The sequence below is a fragment of the Lycium barbarum genome, chromosome 12, assembly GCF_019175385.1.
Source record: "Lycium barbarum isolate Lr01 chromosome 12, ASM1917538v2, whole genome shotgun sequence".
Taxonomy (NCBI): domain Eukaryota; kingdom Viridiplantae; phylum Streptophyta; class Magnoliopsida; order Solanales; family Solanaceae; genus Lycium; species Lycium barbarum.
This window is the reverse complement of record NC_083348.1, coordinates 101139214-101146710: the sequence shown is the minus strand read 5'-3', so window position 1 is coordinate 101146710 and position 7497 is coordinate 101139214. Positions and strand designations below refer to the sequence as shown.

At 34.6% G+C, this 7497-nt stretch overlaps 1 pseudogene; it reads left to right on the top strand.

Annotated features, from left to right (window-relative positions):
- Nucleotides 1–237: 237 nt before the first annotated feature.
- LOC132623846 (uncharacterized) lies at nt 238–1013 on the top strand (annotated as a pseudogene).
- The last annotated feature ends 6484 nt before the right edge of the window (nt 1014–7497 follow it).

Below are 7497 nucleotides of genomic sequence, written 5' to 3'. Positions count from 1 at the left end.
TAGAATACTGGACAAGTAAAAGTAAACAGATGGAGTAGTTATACTATGTTCATTCAAATTAGTGCACCATGGTACTCAGCAGCCACTGATTTAAATGCATGTATTAAAAAAGGGCAGCCTGGTGCACTAAGCTCCCGCTATGCGCGGGGTCCGGGGAAGGGCCGGACCACAAGGGTCTATTGTACGTAGTCTTACCTTGCATTTCTGCAAGAGGCTGTTTACACAGTTCATTTAAATGCATGTATTATTTTTTTAATTTTGATAGTCAGAAGTGTTCGAAAAGAAACGTGCGTCAAGCTTACCACAATCTCTGCACTGGTCAGTTTTAATTTCTTTTTCATTTGCTTTTATTTTATTTTATCTGTATTTGTTACAGCATACTTGAATACTCTATTGCCTTGTGAAATTTGTGAAGTGTGGTTTGATGTTTTTGCATTTATATGAAAAATCACAGGCTGTGCAAAGGAGCATAATGTATGTGCCAAGTGTTCGTGTCGTGTCGGTCAAGTTGTTGGATGGTTTAAACGTTCCTCCCTTTTTCCCATTCCCTTTTAATATGGGTTTTGCTTCAATTTAAATGATGAACATTGTTGTTGGAAGACATCTCATATGTTTATTATTAATTTCGTGTAGAGATATTTCGGAAGTGGAGGCTGAGAAAAAGGCTCTTGAGGAGGTTTGTTTTTTATAGTCTCATCCTTCGGTTTTTCTGTCATTTGTATGATCAACGTGTCATTTGTCAATCTATGAAGATAATGGTTTTGCTGTTGGTTACAGGCTATCAAGAATGCTCGTGAACGGGATAGGAGGTCGCTTTTACGTGCTGCAAGAGAAAACTTTCTCTTGAATTAACCTTATAACTAGTAAATTTATAACGAAAAATTGGAAGTAGCAAATGTATGCATATGAATTTTTTTTAGAAAATATAATTATATATATATATATGTGTGTGTGTAAAATAAATCCTAATAGAAGCATCTCATATGTTTTTTGTAAGTTTATAATGATAGTGTTCTCGAGGAATAGTCCTCTCAGTTGGGGAAACCATGATCCATATAAAAAGAACTTTTCATGTATACAACAACAACATACCCATTGTAGTCCCACATAGTGGGTCTGGGGAGGGTAAGATGTACGCAGACCTTACATCTACCTTTATAGGGTAAAGAGACAGTTTCTGATAGACCCTCGGCTAAAAAAAGAATGTAATCAAATGCAGAAATGTAAGAGAAAAAAGACAGCAAAATATGAAGATATCAAACAAATGCATTTGAAAGTTAATTCTATGAATATTGATTAAAGTACAAATGCAATTATTTTTCTTATATCATCGATATAGAAATAACTTGTCTTGTATATGCATATACAGTTTAATTCTATCATACATACCCATTTTTCCTAGTTAGTCCAGCACTTTCCATCTAAGCAATCTACACAAAGAATGGAGCAAAAACAATCATACGCTTAAAACATAAGATTATTAATTTTCCATAAGCAAATGTTATTTAGAAAACCATTCCATATCTAAAACCCCCACGAATTCCAACTTTCAACCTCCGCAAATTACTTTTATTTTTATTTTTATTTTTATAGTGATGGGGGAGATTTCATTAATAAATAATAAAGTCGGGAAAACAAAAACAAACAATGCAAGAGGCGTACATAAATGAAGTAGCTATACAAATGGGTAGAAGATGAGACGGAGATATCACCTGCTTCACAGTCCACTAAGGCCTCTGCCCTAGTACGCCAAGTTCCATATCGAAAGTAGTTACGGAATACATTATACAATTTTTAATTCACCTAAAAGATAATAAATTAAATTATATTGATAAAATAATCAGAACTCAAATTAAGGACCAGATAGTAAACTTTTTTGCAGTATTGTTATAAAGGTTCCACCAAGCTCAAAATTTCACTTCAACCAAATCATTAACTCAAGCAATCACTAGGATTATTCGCCACCAAAATGTTTTACTTCTGTCATTTTGCATATATACGTCCAAGCCAAATAGCCACACTGTCAGAGTTGGACCCGGATTAGTCTGGGCCAATGCGGATATTAATATCGGGTAGGAAATCAAAATAATAATAATAATAATAATTATTATTATTATTATTATTATTATAATAATAATAATGTATTATTGAAAATAGTGAAAGAAGTTTGCAGAATGCGAGTTTGTGCAGGTTTGATTATCAACATAAGACTAACTTTTCAGAATTATATCACATTCCTTTTCACTTTTCCTCCCCAGCATAGAAACTCAAAGGAATTGCATAATTACTTACCTTAAACTATAGAAACAATTACTTGTACTTGAATACTTTTAAAATCAAAAGAAATGTCTCCGAAAACCAACTTGGATTGGCTCTAAATTACAAATGAATTAGAACAAATAGGAACATCACAATGCTCTATTAATATTTCATATCTCTCAAGTCAAAAGGACCTCATAGTTGTTCCCACAATTCCAAGTAAAATGAAATCAACATTTAGACAATTGAGAACTCAATTAGTAAGGAATTTATCAACTAAATCCCGATGCATAAAGATATCATACATTAATTGATACAAAATATTGATAGAAACAGACAAAAGAGAATCAGAGATATACAAAGCAGTATAGACCGAAAAATAATACCTGGCATAGAAAGGTGATGGTCATGCTTGCAACATGAGAAAAGATGACCTCTCATTTGCTGCAAAAATGCCGAGATACGGCTTGGTTGTCCGATAAGCTTAAAGAAATGATATTTACAGTATCTTTCTCTCTAATGAATAAAACAATTGTTCTTGATTGGGGTAATTAAGTTTTCTAACGCACGAACCGGTTCTTTGTTTAATAAGAAATAGTAACTTTTATACTTTTTTTTTTGTCCAACATGACTTTTGAATTTGTAACATAAATTAAATTGAAATTGAGCAGAAAATATTAAAATCGAGAAAAATAGGTGTCATAACAAAATTTTCTTTTCTATAATATAGCCATCAGATATCCAAATGTGCAAAGAAATTAAAAATAGCTTAAAACAAACAACAATAAAACACCAAATGATGTGGTTATAGTCAAGTAGTGTTAAGAAGCAAAAAGTGTTAAAGTCCACACTATTTCTTTCCCTCGCACCCTTTACCATCAGAAAGAACGTCAGAGGGAACCAAAAACACAAATTCTTGATTTCCAGAAAAAGTGAGATGAGGATAGTTGAAGAAGCGCATAAGGCGAAGATTATAGGAACATCGGATCGGAAAAATAGTCCTAGTTCAAGGGTTTGGGATTGGCCAATCTAAACATTAGAAGGTTGACTTGTTTGACAATATGGTCACTCAACTATGCGAAATTATGTAGTAAAGTTATTATATGTGCAATAATTCAACTTATTTCTAGCCATTGATTTAAGATCAATGAAGTTTATTATCCCATTCAAAATGTGAAGGGTATATTATTTCCAAACCCAAAATGTTAAGGGGGCAAAGTGAATTTTTTTAAGACAAATTTGTTGAGTGATCTTATAAGTTATAAGAAAAGTCCCAAGTTGAGCGACTTTATTGATACAAAATAAAGTTCAATGACTTTGCTATATAATTCTCCATAATTGAGTGACCTTTTGAAATATTTACTCGTGCTGGAATTACCAATCCCGACTACTTTGACTTTGAATGGTACTAAACTTTGGAAGGATACGTACGCCTGTGATGTGATCGCTATTTTGAAAGAACTCCAAATTTCTCGTTGCATTTAACTTGGACGCTCTATTTCTGCCATGATTAATTGGTGCCATCCTTTCCGTTGGCCGCCCTAATCTCTTCATCAAACTTGTTACCGTCACCAGAGTCATTGGTGTATCCGTGTTTGAAAGCTTCTGAAAAATTAAGAAGCGCATAGCATATCAAATTTAAGTTGTTTATTCAGTAAGTGGACAATAAAATAATTTAAAGAAGCAAAGTTGAGTAGTATAGCAAACATAAAATGAAGGGAAAAAATGAATAAGTCGAAGCTGAATAGAAGAATCTTACCTTCGGCGAGTGGGGAGAAAATACTCAAAATACCCCCCAACGTTTGACCAAAATCCCAACTACACACCTAACTTTTGCGGGGGTCCTATTACCCCCCCAGGACAAATTTTTTCAGTATCAAAATGCCCCTTTTTTGCTGATGTGGACAAGAGCGTGAATGCACTGCTCAGTGGTGCGTTATAGCCTTCAAAAAACTGCATCTGACGTGTTTTAGAGCGCCAACTAAGCTGCCACATAAATGCCACATAGATAAATTTAAATTCCCTCCATTTTTAGGCTACTTCATCTTCTTCTTCACCCTATTTAATACTCATCTCCATTTTTTTTGTCAAAATAATACCCATTATAAATTCATAAATTAAACTCCGTTGCTACTTGTTGCTTGGTTGGAGATTCTTTGAGTTGATTTGGGGAGAAAATTAAACTCCATTGTGGAGAAAGTTATGAAGAACACCAAGTGGGTTTCTTTAAATTCTTGATTGTTTGATCAAATTAATGGATGAGCTTTGTTCTACTTGGTGTTAGGAAGCTTCCTTTCACATTTGGGTTTGGTTGGAATTTGGATTATAATCACTGTTTTCCCAAATCAAATTAAAAAACAAAATCTGAAGAAAAAAAAAATGAAAAATCTGGAAAAAAAAAAACATGGTTGAAAAATCTAACCTTGTTAAAGAAAATCTGATTGGAAGTTGCTTGTTTGGAGTTGCTACTTGTTGCTTGGTTGGAGATTCTTTGAGTTGATTTTGGGAGAAAATTAAACTCCATTGTGGAGAAAGATACGAAGAACACCAAGTGGGTTTCTTTAAATTCTTGATTGTTTGATCAAATTAATGGATGAACTTTGTTCTACTTGGTGTTAGGAAGCTTCCTTTCACATTTGGGTTTGTTTGGATTATAATCATTGTTTTCCCAAATCAAATTCAAAAAAAAAAAAAAAAAACTGAAGAAAAAAAAATGAAAAATTTGAAAAAAAAAACCAAGGTTGAAAAATCTAATCTTGTTAAAGAAAATCAGGGATGATGATGTTAATGAAGATGAAGGAGAATTAGGTATGGGTTTTCGGATCCTCATATTGAAAATGGAGTATGGAAAATTGAGAGATTTTTTTTTTTTTTTTGAAGAAGAGTAGATGGATGGAGGAAGTGGGGAAATTAATAAAAAATGGAGGGAAATTAAAGATGTGGCACGTGGGCCAGGCGCGTATGGACAAGCGCCTGTTAATAATTGGGAGTTGTCATATTGGACTGTCACATCAGCAAAAAAGGGGCATTTTGATACTGAATTTTTTTGTCTAGGGGGGTAATCGGACCCCCGCAAAGGTTAGGTGTGTAGTTGGGATTTTGGTCAAACGTTGGGGGGTATTTTGAGTATTTTCTCGCGAGTGGGAGGAAGAGAGGACAATGCGGACGACGTTATGAGAAAAGGAGTTTTACTTGGAAAAGGTCAAGAGGAAGAGATATAATTGAGCAAGGGGTTGGAATCTGACAAAAGACGTGACCTTTGAATTTTATTAAGCACGAAAAAATGGTTAAAAAAGAGAGTGAAAAGGCAAAAAATTAGGGAAAAAGATAATTATGGATCCTGATTTTGTAGGGCGCCATGTAGGCAGGTTAGTTTCCTGCTTTTATATATATATATATATATATATATATATATATAGATTGTTTCTAGGAGATGCCTGCCTTATCCTTGTTCCTAGTCTCCTCTCCCCACAATGGTAATTTTTCTATGAGGTGAAGTGAAAAATCTAAGGAGAACGTTTATCTCTTCAAAATCCAATCTGTGCACTTGGTCGTATTTCTTTTTTCTTAATAATAGTGGTGTATGAGCCAAGTTGTGTGCACCTTTACTATACACCGGGAACCTGCCATCTCCATCAGCATAAGTACCGACTAAGTACTTGATAACTCTACCACCTATGCATGCTTGGACAAATGAGAAGAAATCACCTAGTGTATTTATGCTTGATGTTACACCTCCTAGTTCTGTACGTGAAATCTATTAGGCATTAGTTGTTTATGGAGGACTTCCTAGGATATGTTGTGAGATTGTATGCACCTATCTCATGGTTACGAGAGTTTAAGTTCATATAATAAGCTATGGAAGACTCTGACTAAGAAAATCAAAGAAAATAAGTTTGTCGAAAATTTAAAAAAAAAAAAAAAGTTGGCAGAACCAAGGATAGAATTTTGGGTCAACTTTGGAGGGGTATATTCTCGTAACTTTTATTTACGAGAATAAAAGTTAGAGTTTGTTGTGTTGATGTTGTTGGCTTATGGATTGAGGTTTGAAGAGAGTTTTGGATGAAAATATACATATTTATCTTGTAGAATATTGAGGATATTGTTGGTATTGTTTGGGAGTTGTTTTGGTATTTGGAGGAAGTAGATGATATAGGGGAGATGCTGCCCAAATTTTCGTAACCCAAATTAGTCTTCAATAATTAGTGCTTATAAGTTGATGGAAATATGATGAAAGTATGATTAAAGATCTATTTCTAGATATATAGGTTCGAGTGAAGGGCAAGCATCGGTGTACGGAATTCTTTAAGGGGTGGCTTGACGGATAAGGTATGTAAGGTGTTCGTTTCCCTCTTTCTTTGGCACGAATCCAACTAGAATATAAACACGAGCGTTCCATAACAAATCCACTCCATTCCCATGCTTTGTATTTCAAATCTTAATGTCTTGTTATTTTATTGATTCTTAAAATATTATTTTACTTATCATCATCGATTACTTCTTTGGACTCGATACGAATTCCATAAGTTATTCGGAGGCTACTGACCTTATGTCACTCCGAAAGGCCAAAGTCAGATCATTGACTTCTCATGCATGGTGTATATATATATATATACACACACACACACACACACACATATATATATATATATACACACACACACACACACACACACACACACACACACACACACACACACACACATATATATATATATATTGCACTATTTTACTACACCGTGCCGCGCTATAGTCGGCCGGGCATGGCGCGTAGATGCGCACACCACTGCAGTGGGCATGTTATGATATTGCCCCGGACGCGGGCTAATGATGATAACACCGAGCCTTAACGGCCGGGCATGATTTTACACATATAACACTGAGCCTTACTGCCGGGCATGTATATATATATATATATATATACACATATATATATATATATATATATATCTATATGCATACAAATGATTTTATCATGCATTGTATGTCGTGCTACTCCCAGATGTTCAGTTTTCTTTTGCCCTTATTAATGTTACATTATATCTTAATTATGTTGTTACTCTCCGGTCTTACATACTCAGTACTTTTATCCGTACTAACGTCCCATTGCACGGGACGCTGCATTTCGTGCTGCAGGCTCCGATAGAGTTATTGAGGAGCAACCGCAGTAGGATTTTCCAGCTTCAGCGGTGTTAGCAAGTGCCCCTACTCCGGGCTTGCTATCTTTTGGTACTTTTC